Source organism: Protopterus annectens, chromosome 11.part0 (genome assembly GCF_019279795.1).
Source record: "Protopterus annectens isolate FY-2018-M chromosome 11.part0, PAN1.0, whole genome shotgun sequence".
Lineage (NCBI taxonomy): Eukaryota > Metazoa > Chordata > Ceratodontiformes > Protopteridae > Protopterus > Protopterus annectens.
The window spans coordinates 1,299,001,651-1,299,017,353 of NC_056745.1; the positions used below are offsets into that span (position 1 = coordinate 1,299,001,651).

The following is a 15,703-nucleotide window of genomic DNA, read 5'->3' on the forward strand; positions in this document are numbered from 1 at the left end:
GGTGCCAGCTGTGTGTGGGTGGTGTCACAAGACTCTGCTCCCGATATATTCCAGTATGTGGATCCTAACCTGCAAACAGGGAACACAGTATCACAAATAAAGGATGGCCCTGGGCTGCCTGGGCTGTCCTTTTGTGCACTGTGATGTGAACTATACATTTTCACTCACTGAAAAATGACAGAATGAGGTTTACTTGAAAAGAGTTGCATTCTTAATTAGCATCTTGTCAGCACAACATGACACGTCACAGTGAAAAAAGACCACAGGGATAGCAGCAAACCTATATCTTTCTCACATCTAGGATTTCTAAGGCTTATAATCCCTATACCTGAGATAATGTTATTAGAATTTAAAATGTGTGAAACTAACGAGCTTGCATTTACAAAAACAAGTTCTTAAAGATGTCACAATAATCTTTTTCAAACCAAATGGCTGCAGTCTATGTATAATAAAAATATATAGATATGCAAGCATTCTGGGAATATATGTAAAATTGAAGAATGACCATATTTGGAGAGTAAGCGTAATAACTAAGAAAGTTTTTAAAACATTGAACACTGAAACAAAGCCTGCTCCTGAACAAAGAAAGAACATCAAAATAGAGAAATGCAACTGCTGTGCAGTTATTAAATACTACAGTGTGTGTGTGTGTGTGTGTTTTACCTATCTACCTATAGGTACATATTTTATAAAACACAATACATCTGAACTGTCTTTTGGCAGTGTACATTAAAGAGTTTTCACAAAAAACAATCACATAAGAAAATTAATGAACATTTGGCAAAAAATCACTGCTTTCATCCTGTGTGCACGACCAAGGCAGTTTAAAAGTAAAACCGAACAGATAATATTGATCACTTTAGGTAGTTATGCAACTTAAATGTGAACTCTGAACCATATTAACAAAGCAATCATCATGAAAATATACTGAGTTTGTGCTAAGAGCTGGAAGAACCATACTAAAGGTACACGAACTAGAAAGTAGTTGCTCAGGTCCCTTCACTGAAGGATCACAAAAAAAGACGGGAAGTTAAACTACTACAGCAGAAAAGTACAAATGTGTAAACTTAATGGCAGTAGATGTTGAAATGCAGTAGCTAGGCAGTGAGAAGACCAGCATTTGGAGTGCAAAGCCCTTCAGAACTTTTATGCCAACTAAAGGAAAGCTACAGCCCTGAAAAAATGTCAACATTAGGTATGAAAAACTGAATGCCTTCACCTTGACAAAAATATAGACAACATTAATAGGAGAGAGGTGGTGACTACTGCAGCAGTCACCTGTTAGAATATATACTGTTATGGTAAGTCTACTTTCACAACTGCACTATGTTCATCAGTAGATCACTGCTACAGTAGCCTAAGTTATACGAGTAGCTTACCATAGTTTAGAAAAGGGAGGAAGAAGGATGAGGGTTCAGGAGCCCCAAAGAATGGCCCTAGCAAAACATGTTCTAGACCCGGAGAAGGCATCTAGCTTGCAGTGCTTTGTAAAAGTACATGCAGTGGACTATGTTGCTGCATCTAGAATAATTCTAGAGTCCACCCCTTTCCCAAAAAGACATTGAAGAAGCCAATGTTCTAGTAGAATGTACCTTGACTCTGCATGGAATGGTCTTTTTATGGAGGGAATAAAAAAAATAGCACGGGACAACCATTTGGGAATTGCCTGGTTTGACAGTGGATTTTTTTCATTAGCTTCATAAGAAATGAGCAAAGTGATCAGAATTTCTACAGGTTTTTGTTTTGTCAAGACCATGTGTTGTCAGTGGACATCCAGACTATGAAAAAGAAGTTATGTCTTACCATAACGTTCTATCTGTGTTGTTGATCTTCATTCATTCATTACTGATGGGTTATCGGTTCTGTCCTCGGAACAGAGCAGGCCAATATCAAGCTTGCGTCATCCAAAAACTCTCGAGCCAAGGTCCTGCCCATAATGCTCTGCTCCCTGTTACCTCAGATCAAGTTTGCAAGTTGATAGATAAAAGTAGAGGCTACCTCTGGTCATAACAGACCTACAAATAAAGGAGTACATGAGATCAACCAAGAACCTCCAGATGGGGGACGGAGGGTGGGAAGTAATGAATGAATGAATGAAGATCAACAACTGAGGTGGAACGTTATGGTAAGACATAACTTCTTTATCTGATGTTGTTAATCTTCGTTCAATTCCTTACTGATGGGACAGAGTCCCCAGCTACATGTAAGCATGGGTGGCCCTCATGGAAGGGCATTCATGAGCACCAGGGAGCCAAAGGAAGCTCTACCTCTGGAGGCCAAGTCCAATTTGTAATGCAGCATAAAGGCATGAGGTTTGGCCCAAGTTGCAGCTGAGCAAATATCAAGGGAAGCCTTAGCATGGAAAGCTGCTGAAGTTGCCATAGATCTTCTAAGAGGCAAGGTGAGTTTGTTTTTGTTGTTGATAAAGGTAATACAATTTCTCAACCATAAAGCCAATGTGACTTTTGATACAGGATGACCTCATTTAGGTCCAGAAAAAGCCAGAAACAGCTGGTCTGATTTACGGGTAGATTTAGTTCTGTCCGGATAAAATCGTACTTGCCTATGAACATCCAAGGAGTGCAGGCAATACTCTCCCTTGTTAGAATGGTTAGGAAAGAACACTGGAAGGTCAATAGATTGGTTGATAGACCACTCCGACACCACTTTTGGTAAAAAGGAAGAGTTAGCTCTCAGCAATACCCTATCCTTATGGAAGATTAGATAGGGAGGTTTGATGCATAAGGCTTGAAGTTCTGACAAGTGTCTGGCCGATGTGATTGCAATCAGAAACAAAGTTTTCCAAGAGAGAAATTTTACATCACAATGAAGATGCAGATTCGAAGGGGGTAGCTGTTAGAGCATGCAGAACCAATGCCAAATCCCAAGGTTGCACTGGTTCTCTAAAGGGAGGTTTTAGGTAGATAACCCCTTTCAAGAAAGTTTTACAGAGTCTGTGTGACATAAGTGAAGAAACTTGAAAACCAATGTGGAAATCTGAGATGGCAGCTAAATGCACACAAATAGTAGAGGCAGACACCCCAGAGTGGAAAAGATGTGATAAGTAATCCAGTACCACCAAAACTGGGGCTGACAAGGGGTCTGTTTATTCGCTGCCCATAGAGAGAACCTTTTACATTTAAGATAGATCAGTCTGATGGATGATTTATGAGATGCAATAAGAATATTGCGTACAGGGGACGAGAGGCTTTCATGCCTGGCAATCATAGGAAGTGGAGAAAACAAGCTGACAGTTTCAGGGTTGATAGACTGGGGTGAAATCAGACCCTGCGGATGGGAGATCAACATTGGGGATGGACTGAGGATCCATGGTTGATCTAGCAGGTGAGGCCAGAGGAAGGGAAACCAGACTTGTCGAGGCCAATATGGAGCAATGAAGATCACTTTGCTCTTCAACTGTCGTGCTTTCTTCAGAAGTTGGGAGATGAGGGGAAGAGGAGGATAAGCATAAAGTAGACCTGAGGGCCAAGCGTGGACAAGAGAGTCTCTCGGTGACTGTCCCCGAGAGGGGATTAGGCAAAACAGTTGCTGCACTTGTAGTTGGTTGGGGAGGCAAATAGGTCGCAGCAAGGCTGGCCCCAGCGATTGAAGAGTTTTGCCACTATCATAGGATTGAGGGAACACTCGTGAGGTTGCAGAATACACCTGCTCAATTTGTCTGCTATCACGTTGGAGCTCCCTGGAATGTGCATTGCAATTAGAAAGCGGTTGGAAGCTATCGCTCATTGCCATATTCTCAAGGCCTCTCAGCATAATGAGTAAGATCTCCCGTCCTCTTGTTTGGTGATGTACCAGACCACTGACATGTTGTCTGATTGGATCGCAATAGTCCCTGACAGAAGGATGGAATGAAATGCTTGCAATGCTAGTAGCACCGCCCTCAGTTCTAGGACACTGATAAGCAAAAGGGCATCTGTCTCTGACCAGGTGCCTTGGACCGAGTTTCCCTGACATAGCCCCCCACCCCATCAGGGAGGCATCCGTGGTCACCGTGGCTATCGGTTGAAGGGGCGAGACCATTGTTGGGGATTTTGAGACGTCCACCAGAGTAAATCTTGCTTGCATCTCTGAGTTACACTTACCGGAAAAGACAAAGGATGTTGTAGAGGGTACCACTGAGTGAGAATAAGCCACTGAAGGAGTCTCATATGGAATCTGGCTACAGGAACAATGGTGACCGATGCTACCACTGACCCCAAGAGTTGGAGTACAGATCGAGCGGGAGATTTGTGGTGACAGAGCAGCGGTTGAACCTGTTGCCTTATTCTCTGAAGCTTGTGGTACGGAAGAGATGCTGTGCAATTTCTTGTGTTCAATACCCCTATAAATTCCAAAGACTGAGTTGAGGCCATGTTAAATTTCTCCCAGTTTATAGTGATTCCCAGGCTTTGAACTGTTGTAGTGCAGGGCTTTTTCCAGTAGACTCTTATAGGTTCATAGGCTGGTACTAGGCTATCAGCCCTAGGGCCTATACAAGCCTAGCCATAACAATTCCCTGGCTATTTCTTCCCACATTATTTACTTTCCTGGACCCCTGTCTAGCAGGGTGACTGACATGATCCCTGGGGTGAATTTCCTTTCTCCCATCCAATTGTCAAGGTTCCTCTTGAAGAGGTCCAAAGAGGCACTCTGTTTGACATGTATGGGCAATCTATTCCAGAGTATGGGGAGTCTCTCGGTCAGGAACCTATCCCTCCAGCTTCCCTCTTGGTGGGGGCGGTGAGGAGACAGTTCTCTAGATATGGAAATGCCTAGAATCCTTGAAGTAACAAGTAAGCGATAACCACTGCTATACATTTGGTGAACACTCCAGGGGCTGTAGCTGTAGAGAGACCAAAGGGCAGAGCTCAAAAATGGTAGTGACTGGCTCATATGCAGAAGCAGGTATCTTCTTGAGCGTTTGTCCATTTTGATGTGGTAATACGCAACTTGAAGATCTACAGAGCCCATCCAATCATCTTCTTCCAGAAGAGGAAGGATAGATTGAACCGTGACCATCCGGAATTTCTCTGTTTTTACAAATCTGCTCAGTGTGCTGAGATCCAGAATTGGTCTCCAGTCCCCTGTCTTTTCTGACACTAAAAAGAACCTTGAGTAAAAAACAGATCCTATCTGGTCTGGGGGGACCGTCTGGATGACTTTTTTTGCAGCAGCTTTTGGATTTCGTGTGCTGCTGCTTCCCTTTGACTGGGTCGATCGTCGGGTAATACACTGGATGAGATTGGAAAAAGATGGAAGGAAATGCGATAGCCTCTGGATAATATCCATTGTACCCATGAATCGGTGGTTATATTTTGCCAGGCAGCGGGGTACAAGGAAAAACGACCCCGACCACTTCCAGCAGTGAGTAGTCGGGCAACACTTCAAGATCGCTGATAGGGTTCACCAGAGAAGGAATCCCTGGAAGCCTGGTTTCACGGACCTCGTCTGCCCCGAAAGAGGCATATTCCATTGGAGTTTCTCCTTCTGCCTCTAGGGGAGAACTCGGCATGTACTTCCAGGAAAGAGCCCTGTGATTTCCTGTCCCTGAGTAGAATCGCTGAGGACTGGAGTGTCTGACACCAATGGCAGACAGGGTCTTGCCATCTTGTTCGCACCTTGCCAGCATACCTTTCACTTTAGGGCTAAACAAAGAAACGGAGCATTCATGAAGGAAGCCTTAAAGGAGTCTGCAAAGGCACATCCAGGCATGTCATCGAGTGATTATACCTGCACCTGCCGCTCTAGCCACCTCTTGTGTTGAGTGAGAAATAAGACGCACGGATGAGTTGGAAATGGACTCTAAGGTGGCCATCTGAGAAGCCACACAGTCACACTCCTCGCCAGAAACCACTCCTGCCAAAGTTTCACAGAGCTGGTTAATAAGATCCCTTTGAAGCCTGGTAAAGTGTGGCAAATAGTTAAAAAAACTTACAGCAAAGGTCGATGAAGCAAACACGCTTCCCTAGTCTGTCAATCGCCTGTGACTCCTTGTTGGGCGGATGGACAGTTTGGCTCTCTCCTGCCAAATCTTTCTTAGTTGGAGCAGTCACCACCATAGCATCTGCTGGAAGACCTCGTGACCAATGTGGGTGCTCAGCTGGGGGTGATTATATTTTATCTGGTCTCCTTGGTATCGCTTCCAGGGTGTCAAGAGACTTCCATGCACCCTGGACGATGAGCTGGACGAGCTCATCAGCAGGCAGGGTGACGCAGGATGTAGCAGACAGGGCACGAAACGCCTGCAGGAATATGGAATCCTCAGAGGAAGAATTAGAGGACTTCGTCACCTCTCTAAGGATCTCGAGGATGTCACCAAAGGACACCTCATCAGAGGGTGACCATGGGGACCCGTCCCAGTCATCAAAATTTGTATCTTCAGTCAAGGACTCCTCAGTGGAGTCTATGTACTTCCTCTTGCACGACACTTTGCGGGGTACGTCCTCAGTGGGAGGTTCTGGGGAAGACTGCAAAGAGAGGTGTCTCCTGAGGAGGAGAAACCTGAGGCTTTTGTGCCCGGTGGTTGTGGCGTGTGACAGTCGCAGCAGAGAGGGGAGAAGAGGACTCCAACATGTGGGATTTGCTAGCAGAGGCAAGCGCCCTCTCCATGGCCTGGAAGGCCGGCCCTCCCAAGGAGGGATGGGAGCACGACAACCTTGGAACCCAGGGTCACACCCCACCCCAACAAGCCCACCTCCAGACCAGGAGTCTCAAGAGGATCGTGAACCATGAGGATCCCTGGAGGGTGACATGGAAAAAAATCTGCATGGAACCAAGAATGCCCTCCCCCATGGCACAGCCACTGACAGTACAGTTGTGTACACTTACCATAAATGTAGATGTTCGAGTGTATTCACTGTTGCAGTCATTACATTTGGGTAATCTGCTGGCAGGTTGCCCTCAGTCGGCCTGAATTCCAAAGTCTTCGGTCCTGCGTTGGATGCTGTCTTCTCTTCCATGATGTCAGGTCGTCAGGGGTATAAAACATGCAGCCGATGCCATTTTCTTTAGTTTTTCTTGCCCCCGATGTCAGGTGCCCCCAAAAAGGTAGCAATATATATATATATATATATATATATATATATATATATATATATATACATACATACATGCATCAATATAAAGTTTACCTTCATCTACAAGAAGCACATACATCACATAGGTTGTAGAAGATAGAGAAGGAAAGATAAACTGTAAAATGACGGGGGGATGGCGGGAGGGTAACCTGGACTGCAACAGTGAATACACTCGAACATCTACATTTATGGTAAGTGTACACAACTGTACTATGTTCTTCATGTTTCATTGTTGCAGTCATTACATTTGGGTAGAATCCCAAAGCTATGGATGGGAGGCTAGAGCTAAACAGCATTAGGTGCAGCTATAAGGCCCTGCAGAACTGCAGTGGCAAAGCCTGCCCTGGACTTACAGTAGAGAGGCAAATTATAATGCTTTGTAAAGGTGTGAACAAAACTCCAAGTAGCAGCCTCTAGAATGTCTTTTGTTGGTACTGCTCTGAGAAAGGCTGCTGAAGTAGCTGCAGCTCTGGTGGAATGAGACCTAATGCCTTTGGGCACAGGTTTGCCGTGGTGCAAGTAGCAGAAATGAATGCAGTGGCTTATCCACTTTGAAATAGTCTGCTTTGAAACAGCCTTTCCTTCTGATCCTGCAGCATATGTCACTAGTAATTGCTCAGTTTTTCTTAGAGCTTTAGTCCTGCTCAAGTAGAAGCTTAGCTGTCTGTGTACGTCCAAGGAATGCAGAATTCTCTCCCCCTTGTTCTGCGGATTTGGATAAAAGGTTGGCAGATGAATAGTTTGGTTAAGAGCCACACTGGAAACTACCTTAGGCATAAATGAAGGATTTGTCCTCAGAGACACCCTATCTGGGTAAAATATGATAAAAAGGCTCCACAGCCATGAGGGCTTGTAGCTCTGAGACTCTTCTTGCTGAAGTAATTGCTAGTATAACAACCGTTTTCCATGATAAGAACTTCATATCAGCAGTAGCAGCTGGTTCAAATGAAGGCAGGGTGAGCTTTTCCAACACATAATTGAGGTCTCATGCAGGTACTGGTGATCTTCTAGGAGGCCTTACATTTTTGTAAGATACTGCTTTAGTAAATGATGAGAAAAAAATTGGTGGCTCTGTATTGTAATGAGCCGAAATTGCAGAGGCATGGATTTTAATTGATGAGAAAGAAAGGCCTTTGTCAAGCATCTCAGTCAAGTATTGTAATATTTGAGGAATATGTGGTTCTGCTGTATCAGTTCCTTGTGCTTGATTCCAAGCACAGAATCTCTTCCATTTATCAGCATAAGATTTTCTAGTACTAGGCCTTCTGGCTTCCAAAATGACATCCATCACAGCTTTACTGAGAGGTGTTGTGTGTATAACTACAGGATCAGCCATGCTGCCAGGTTCAGTGTCTGGAGTTGATTGTGCAAGATCTGATCGTTTTGCTGGGACAGTAGTTGAGGTCTTTGAGGTAAGGTCCAAGTTGGGTATTGAGACAAGTTCATTAGGATTGGGTACCAGTATTGACGGGGCCAGTCTGGGGCAATTAGTATCATATTTGGTTTCTCTTGTCTGACTTTTAGTAGGACCCTGGGAAGAAGAGGCAGAGGAGGAAAGGCGTAAACTGATAGGTTTTTCCAACTGAAGGACAGGGCGTCCACTTTCCATGCCTGTCTGTGATAAGTCCTTGTGCAGAATCTTTTCAATTGATAATTTTGAAGAGAGGCAAATAGATCTATGTCCGGGCTGCCCCATTTCTTTGTTATCCTGCTGAAGACTAGTGGATCTAGTTTCCACTCGTGAGGATCCATAAGGTTTCTGCTTAAATCATCTGCCAGAGTATTTTGTTTTCCTGACAGCAATTGAGCTTGAAGATGTATTTGGTAAGTCAATTTGTCCCACAGTGCCATGGCTAATCTGCAAAGGGGTTATGAGTGCGTGCCCCCCTGCTTGTTCATATACCACATAACCGTGGTGTTGTCCATCTTTCTCAGTAGTTGTTCTGGATGAAGTAAGTCCTTGAAGGCTGTCAGGGCATTTTGAACAGCTAGCATCTCTTTTTGGTTGATATGAAGATGCATTTGTTTTGGGGTCCATATGCCCTGAATGCATCTTCTCGCCATTTGGGCGCCCCAGGCATAATCTGATGCATCTGTTGTTAAGGTTTGGCTGGCAGGGGGTAGAGTGAAGGCCCATCCCATGTTTTGGTGACATGCCTTTGCCCACTACAGAAACTCCTGTTGTAGGCAGGGAATGACAGGAATCATTGTTTCCAGACTGTGACAATGTTGACTCAATAAACTTTTTAGGTACCACTGAAGTTTCCTCATATGCAGTCTCGCATATGTAATCAGTAGGATGCAGGATACCATGAAGCCCAAAGCCTGCAGAGTTTGTCTTGCAGATGACTGGGTTCTTGTTGTCATCAGTTTGAAGTAAGTAGTCAGTTGCCTTTGTCTGGCGTGAGGTAAGCCATCTGGGCAGTTGTATTCAAGCTTGCACCCAGGAATGTTATTTTTTTGAGAGGGTACCAGTTGTGATTTCTTTTTGTTTATTGTGTACCCTAGGCATGTTAGAAGCCTTTTCACAAATGCCAGGTGTTGAAGAAGAATGTCCTTGTTCTCTGCTTGAATGAGACAGTCATTGAAGTAAGGATATATTTGTACACTTCTGTGTCTGCAAAAAGCAATTACTGGTGCCAGGCACTTTGTAAAGACCATGGGTGCAGCAGATAAGCCAAAGGGCAGTGCAGAGAATTGGTAATGCATTAAGCCAGCCTTGAATCTGAGGCATCTTCTGCACGATTGCCTTATTGGGACATGCAGGTATGCCTCTTTTAGGTCTAATGTCACCAGTCAAGCATTCTTGCCCAGCATGGGCAGAAGCTGCTGCAAAGTCAGCATTTTGAATTTTGGAATGTCCAGGTATGTGTTCAAAATTGATAAATCCAGTATTGGCCGCCAGGCCTGGTCTTTTCTGGGTACCAAGAATAGTCTTGAGTAAAAACCTTGTCCTTTTTCCTGTTCTGGTACTGGCTGAATGGCACCCATATCCATGAGGGACGTAGCCTGTTTCTGTGCCTCTGCCCATTGATTTTGTGGCAGATCCGGCCAACCGTTTGCCATTGGCAGAGTATGGACATGGAATATGTATGCCTGTAATACTATGTTTAGCACCCACTTATCCTAGGTTATTAACTGCCAATTTTGAACAAAAAGTGCTAATTTCCCCCCTAAGGGTGCTGCCAAAAGTTAAGTGCTTGGTGAAGGCAGAGGGAAGTCATTGCAACTGTTTTCTGTAGGTTTGCGCTTTATCTCCTCCAGATATGGAGGTAGAAGCACCCCATTGCTTTGACCTGTAAGAATCTTGTGCCTGGTATTTGCAACTCTTAGGATATCTGGATTTGCCCCTTTGAGCTCTGTCTTACACAGGAAAGGACCAATTCTTTGTAGGCCAGTGCCTACTGAATCTTGGTGGCTGCACTTGTAAGAAGTCTTTTACAGTTTGCATAGACTTAGCTTTGTCTTCCATTTTCTTTAAAACCTCTTCTGCCTTAATACCAAACAGAGTATCATGCTGTAAAGGTGCATCCAGTAATTTAGCTTTAACATGATCAGGCAAATTTTGCTCTTTTAGCCAGACATGCCTCCTAATCACAGATCCAGTAACTGCGGCCCTGAAGAGGCCTCTAAGGGATCAAAACCACATTGCAAAGTATACTTTCTAACCTGTTCAGCTAGAAGCAATAATTCCTGCAATTCTTTACTTTCTGCACATTCAGAAATAAACATCATTTTCTGTTTCAGCAATCCCATGACATGTTGATGATACTTGAGCATATGAAACTGGCAGTTTAAGGCCCTAATTGCCAAGGTTGCAGATGTATAAACCTTTTTTCCCCATCTATCCAGTGCCCTTGAATCTCTGTCAGAGGGGGTAGGATTTCTTTGCTGTTGAGGCCATAACTCCCTTTGGACCCTGTGAAATAGTTTCAGGATCAGCAGATGGGTTTCTAAATAAAAATTTGAGTGTGTAAGGGACCCTGTAATATCTGTCAGGCTTGCTGGGAGCCGGACGTAAGGAGTCAGGGGACAAGCTTGAAAACGAAAACACATCATTAACAATGTCTAAAACAGGGGGTATGGCTAAACGCCTGTGCTGAGGGAGAAGGAAATCCCGGAGCCTCTTTTTTGATTCTGAGAAATCTTGACCCTCCCAGTGAAAATGCTCCCTCAAAGGTTTCTCCAAATTAATCATCTTCAGGAGGTGATGCAGATGGTATAGACTCCTCTACATCAGAATCCTCATAAGGAGGTATAGATAATCGTGATCAGAAGAGGAATCAGAAGAAATAGAAACCTGATCTGAAGATTCATAATCAGTGTCTTACCTAGGTCTCTTATCAGGAGGGGGATGGGAACCTATGATCAAGGTAATAAGGTCTTCAGCCATTTTGATCATCTGTTTTTTTAGGCATAACGGCCTGTGCACGTGGTTCATGCATCGTTTTTTTAGTATTAGAAGTTGCTTTTGTCTTTGGTTTTGCAGCTGTCGTCGGTTTGATATAAAAATGTTGAGGCCTGAATACACCCTCAGAAGCCGGTGCCTGCTCAGCGGCTCCAGACCCATCCGGGGGAGATGCATACGTGGGTCCAATACTTTAAGTATCTTGTGGCGTGCCGGTCTCCACATGGGTCTCGGAAGGGGCCTGCGACTCGAAAGTAGAGTTCGGGACTCGCAACCTTAAATCAAAACCAAAATTAAATATCCCCAACCCTTTATATAATAATTTAATTTTTATTTTTCACATTTAAAAATTTTAAAATATTTTCCCCTTTTAAAACCCCCCAAATAAATTTATATATTAATATAAATATTTAAACCCCCCTAATTCCCAAAAAATTAATTATAAACCTTTTTTTCCCCACCCACCCTTAATTTTAAAAAAATAATTTTTTTTTAAAAAACCCCCCCTTTTACCCTTTAAAAAAATTTTGGGAAAAAACCACAATTTTTAAATAAAAATTTTAAATTTTAAAACCCTTAATATTTTCACACACATAAACAACAACTTATAAAACACAAAAACCCACAATTTAAAAAAAAATTTTCCAAAAGGGCCCCTTTTTAAAAAAATCCCGAACCCCTTTTTATTTAAAATTTATTTAATAAAATCCCCCAAATTTTAAATAATAAACCCAAAAACCAATTATAATTATAAATTATAATATAATAATTCCACAAAAAACAAAAAATAAAATATTAAATTATAATCACTTCCAAAATTTTATAAATAAACCCAACAATAATAATTTAATTTTATCATCTTTTTTAAAACAAAAAATTTTAATTATATTTTTTTATATTAAAATTTTTTTTTTTTTTTTCACCTTTATATAAAATTTATAATACACCCCAAACCTTTTAATTAACCCACCAACACTTAATATTTAATATTTTTTATAATTTAATCATTAAATAATATCACCACCCATATAAATTTAAAACTTTTCCCCTTTTTTATATTTTTTCCCCTTTTTTTTAAAAACCCGGAAACCACCACAACATTTATTATTAAATCACCAAAATATTTAAAAATATACCACCTTAATATTAAATTACACAAAAGACACCACACATTTATATAAAAATAATATAAATAAATCCTTAAAAAAAATATTTCCCCACAAAATAAAATTAATTTTTCACATTATAAAACCAAAAAAAATTTTCCCCAATTATTATTTATAAATTTTTTTAAATTCAAACAATATTTCAAATTAATTAAATTTTTTAAAAAAAATAAAAAAATATATTTTTATCCCCTATATAAAAAAAAATAAAAAATTTAATTTCACCACAAAACCCCACAATTAAAATTAATATAAATAAACAAAACAAAAAAATATTTTTTTTTTTATTACAAAACAAAACAAATATAAAAAACCCCCCTTTATATTTTAAAACAAACCAAATTTTTAAATAAAAATAATTTTAAAAAAAAAATATTTTTAAAACCACACACAAAAAAAACCCCCTATATATATATATATATTTTTCACACACACCCTATATATATATTTTTTTAAAAAAATATATAAAACCCCCCCCTATATATATTTTTTTTAAAACACACACCCAATTATTAATAAACACACACCCCAATTATAAAAAAATTTTTTATACACAAAAATATAATATTATACCCACAAAAATTTATATAATATAAAATTTTCATAATATTTAAAAAACAAACAAAAAATTATTTTATATATATAAAATTACCACACCCCAAATTTTTTTTATAAATATATATAAAAATAAAAATATATTATTTTTTTATTCACACCACACAAAAAAAAAAATATAAATTAATTTTTTTAAAATAATACAAAACACACAAAATATATTTTATAAATATATAAAATATTATATAATATATTTAAAAAAAACACACACAATATAAATTTTCACACAACAAAAAAATATATATATATATATACACACACAAAAACAAAAAAATTTAAAATATACATTTTTAAAAATATAAAAATTTTTTTTTTATATATTTATATAATACACAAAAAAAAATATATATATATATTTAAAAAAAACAACACACAACACCAATTATTAATATATAATATATTTTATATTTTTCCCTATATATATTTATATATAAAAAAAAAAATTTTAATTTAAAAAACACATATATATATATATTTTTTATATACACACACACCACACAAACCCCAAAAATAATTTATATATATATATACAAAAACACACAACCCCTATATAAAATATTTAAAATAAATATTTATATAAAACACCCCCCCTATAATATATTTATAATATATATATATATATATAATATTACACACAAAAATAAAATATATAATATATATATAAATTAAAATAACACAAAAACACCCAATAATATAAAAAATATATATATATATATATATAAATATATATATTTTACAAAAACACATATTTTAATTTTAAAACACAAAATATTATAATATATTATATATATAACACACAACAAACCCTTTTATAAAAATTTTTTATAAAAACCCCACCCCCTATATAAATATTTAATAAAATTACAATAAAAATATATATATATATATATAAATATAACACAAAAAATTATATTTTTTTCAAAAAACACACACACACAAAATATTTTCACAAACCCACAAAAACAAAATATATATATAAAAATATATTTTAAAAAAAAACACCAAAACTATATATATTTTATAAAACAAAACAACACCTTTAAATATATTTTTTATTTTAATAAATTTTTATATTAATAAAAATATATATTTTTTTACACACCCCTTTTTATATAAATATATTTTTATACACACACACAAAAAAAACAAAATTTTTATATATTTTCCCCAAACACACAATTATATATATATATATTTTTATATATTATTATAACACAAACACCACAAAATTATTAAAATATATATTTTTTTATTATTTTATAACACAACACAAAAAATATATTTTTATATTTTTAAAAAAAATTTAATATATTTATTTTTTTAAAAAAAAAAAACCAAAAATAATACAAAAACACACATATATTATTTTTTAAAACCCCCCAAACACCCCCATATTTTATATTTATTATTTTTTTATCACAACAACACAAAAATTTTTTTTTTATTTATTTTTTACCACACACACACACCCCTTTAATTAAATATATTAAAATTTTTCAAAACTATATATTTTTTTATTTACAAAAAAAAAAAAAACACACAATAAAATATAAAATATATATATATTTACAACACAAAAATTTATATATATTTTTTTTCACAAACACAAAAAAATTTAATTTTTATAAAAACACTTATTTAAAAAATATTAAAAAAATATATTTATTATTAAAATAACACACAAATATTATTATATATAAAAATATATTTTACACACACACAAAATATATATATATATATATATATATATATACCACCACAACACAAAATATATATATATATAAAAACACACCAAAACCCCAATATATATAATATATATTTTAATAAAATTTATTTCCCAAATTAAATAATTTTTATATAAAAATAAAAACAAAAAATTTTTCAAACAAAAATAAAATAAATAATTTTTTAAACCCCACAAAAAACCATTTTTTTAAAATTTTTTAAAATTTAATAAAAAAATAATTTTAAAACAATTTTTAAAAAATTAATTTATACAACCCACAAACCAAAAATTTTAATATTAAAAATATTTTTTATTTTTTAAAAAAAAAAACAAAAACTTTTTTATTTTTTCCAAAAAAAACAATTTTTATTTTAAATATTTTAAATATTTTTCTCAAAAAAAAAACAAACAATATTTTTTTTTAAAACCCCTTTTTAAAATTTTTAAAATTTTTAAATTTTTAAATTTTTTTAAATTATATTCAAAAAACCCATATAAAATAAATTTATCAAAAACACCTTTTTTTTTAAAAACAAACCAAAACCTTTTAATTTATTTTTTTTTTCCAAAAACCCCACATTTTTTTTTAAATTTTTTCACTTATATTTTTTAAATTTTTTTAATTTTACAAAACACCCCCCTAATTTTAAATTTATAATATAAATAATAATTACCCCCAAAAAAAAAAATTTTATTTTATAAAAATTCAACC

General features: G+C 36.9%; 1 protein-coding gene across 1 annotated transcript in view; it reads right to left on the bottom strand.

The window, feature by feature from the left end:
* Positions 1 to 15,703, bottom strand: part of SND1 (staphylococcal nuclease and tudor domain containing 1) — a gene marked incomplete in the record, with an annotated part of 3,811,866 nt that overhangs the window by 449,906 nt on the left and 3,346,257 nt on the right.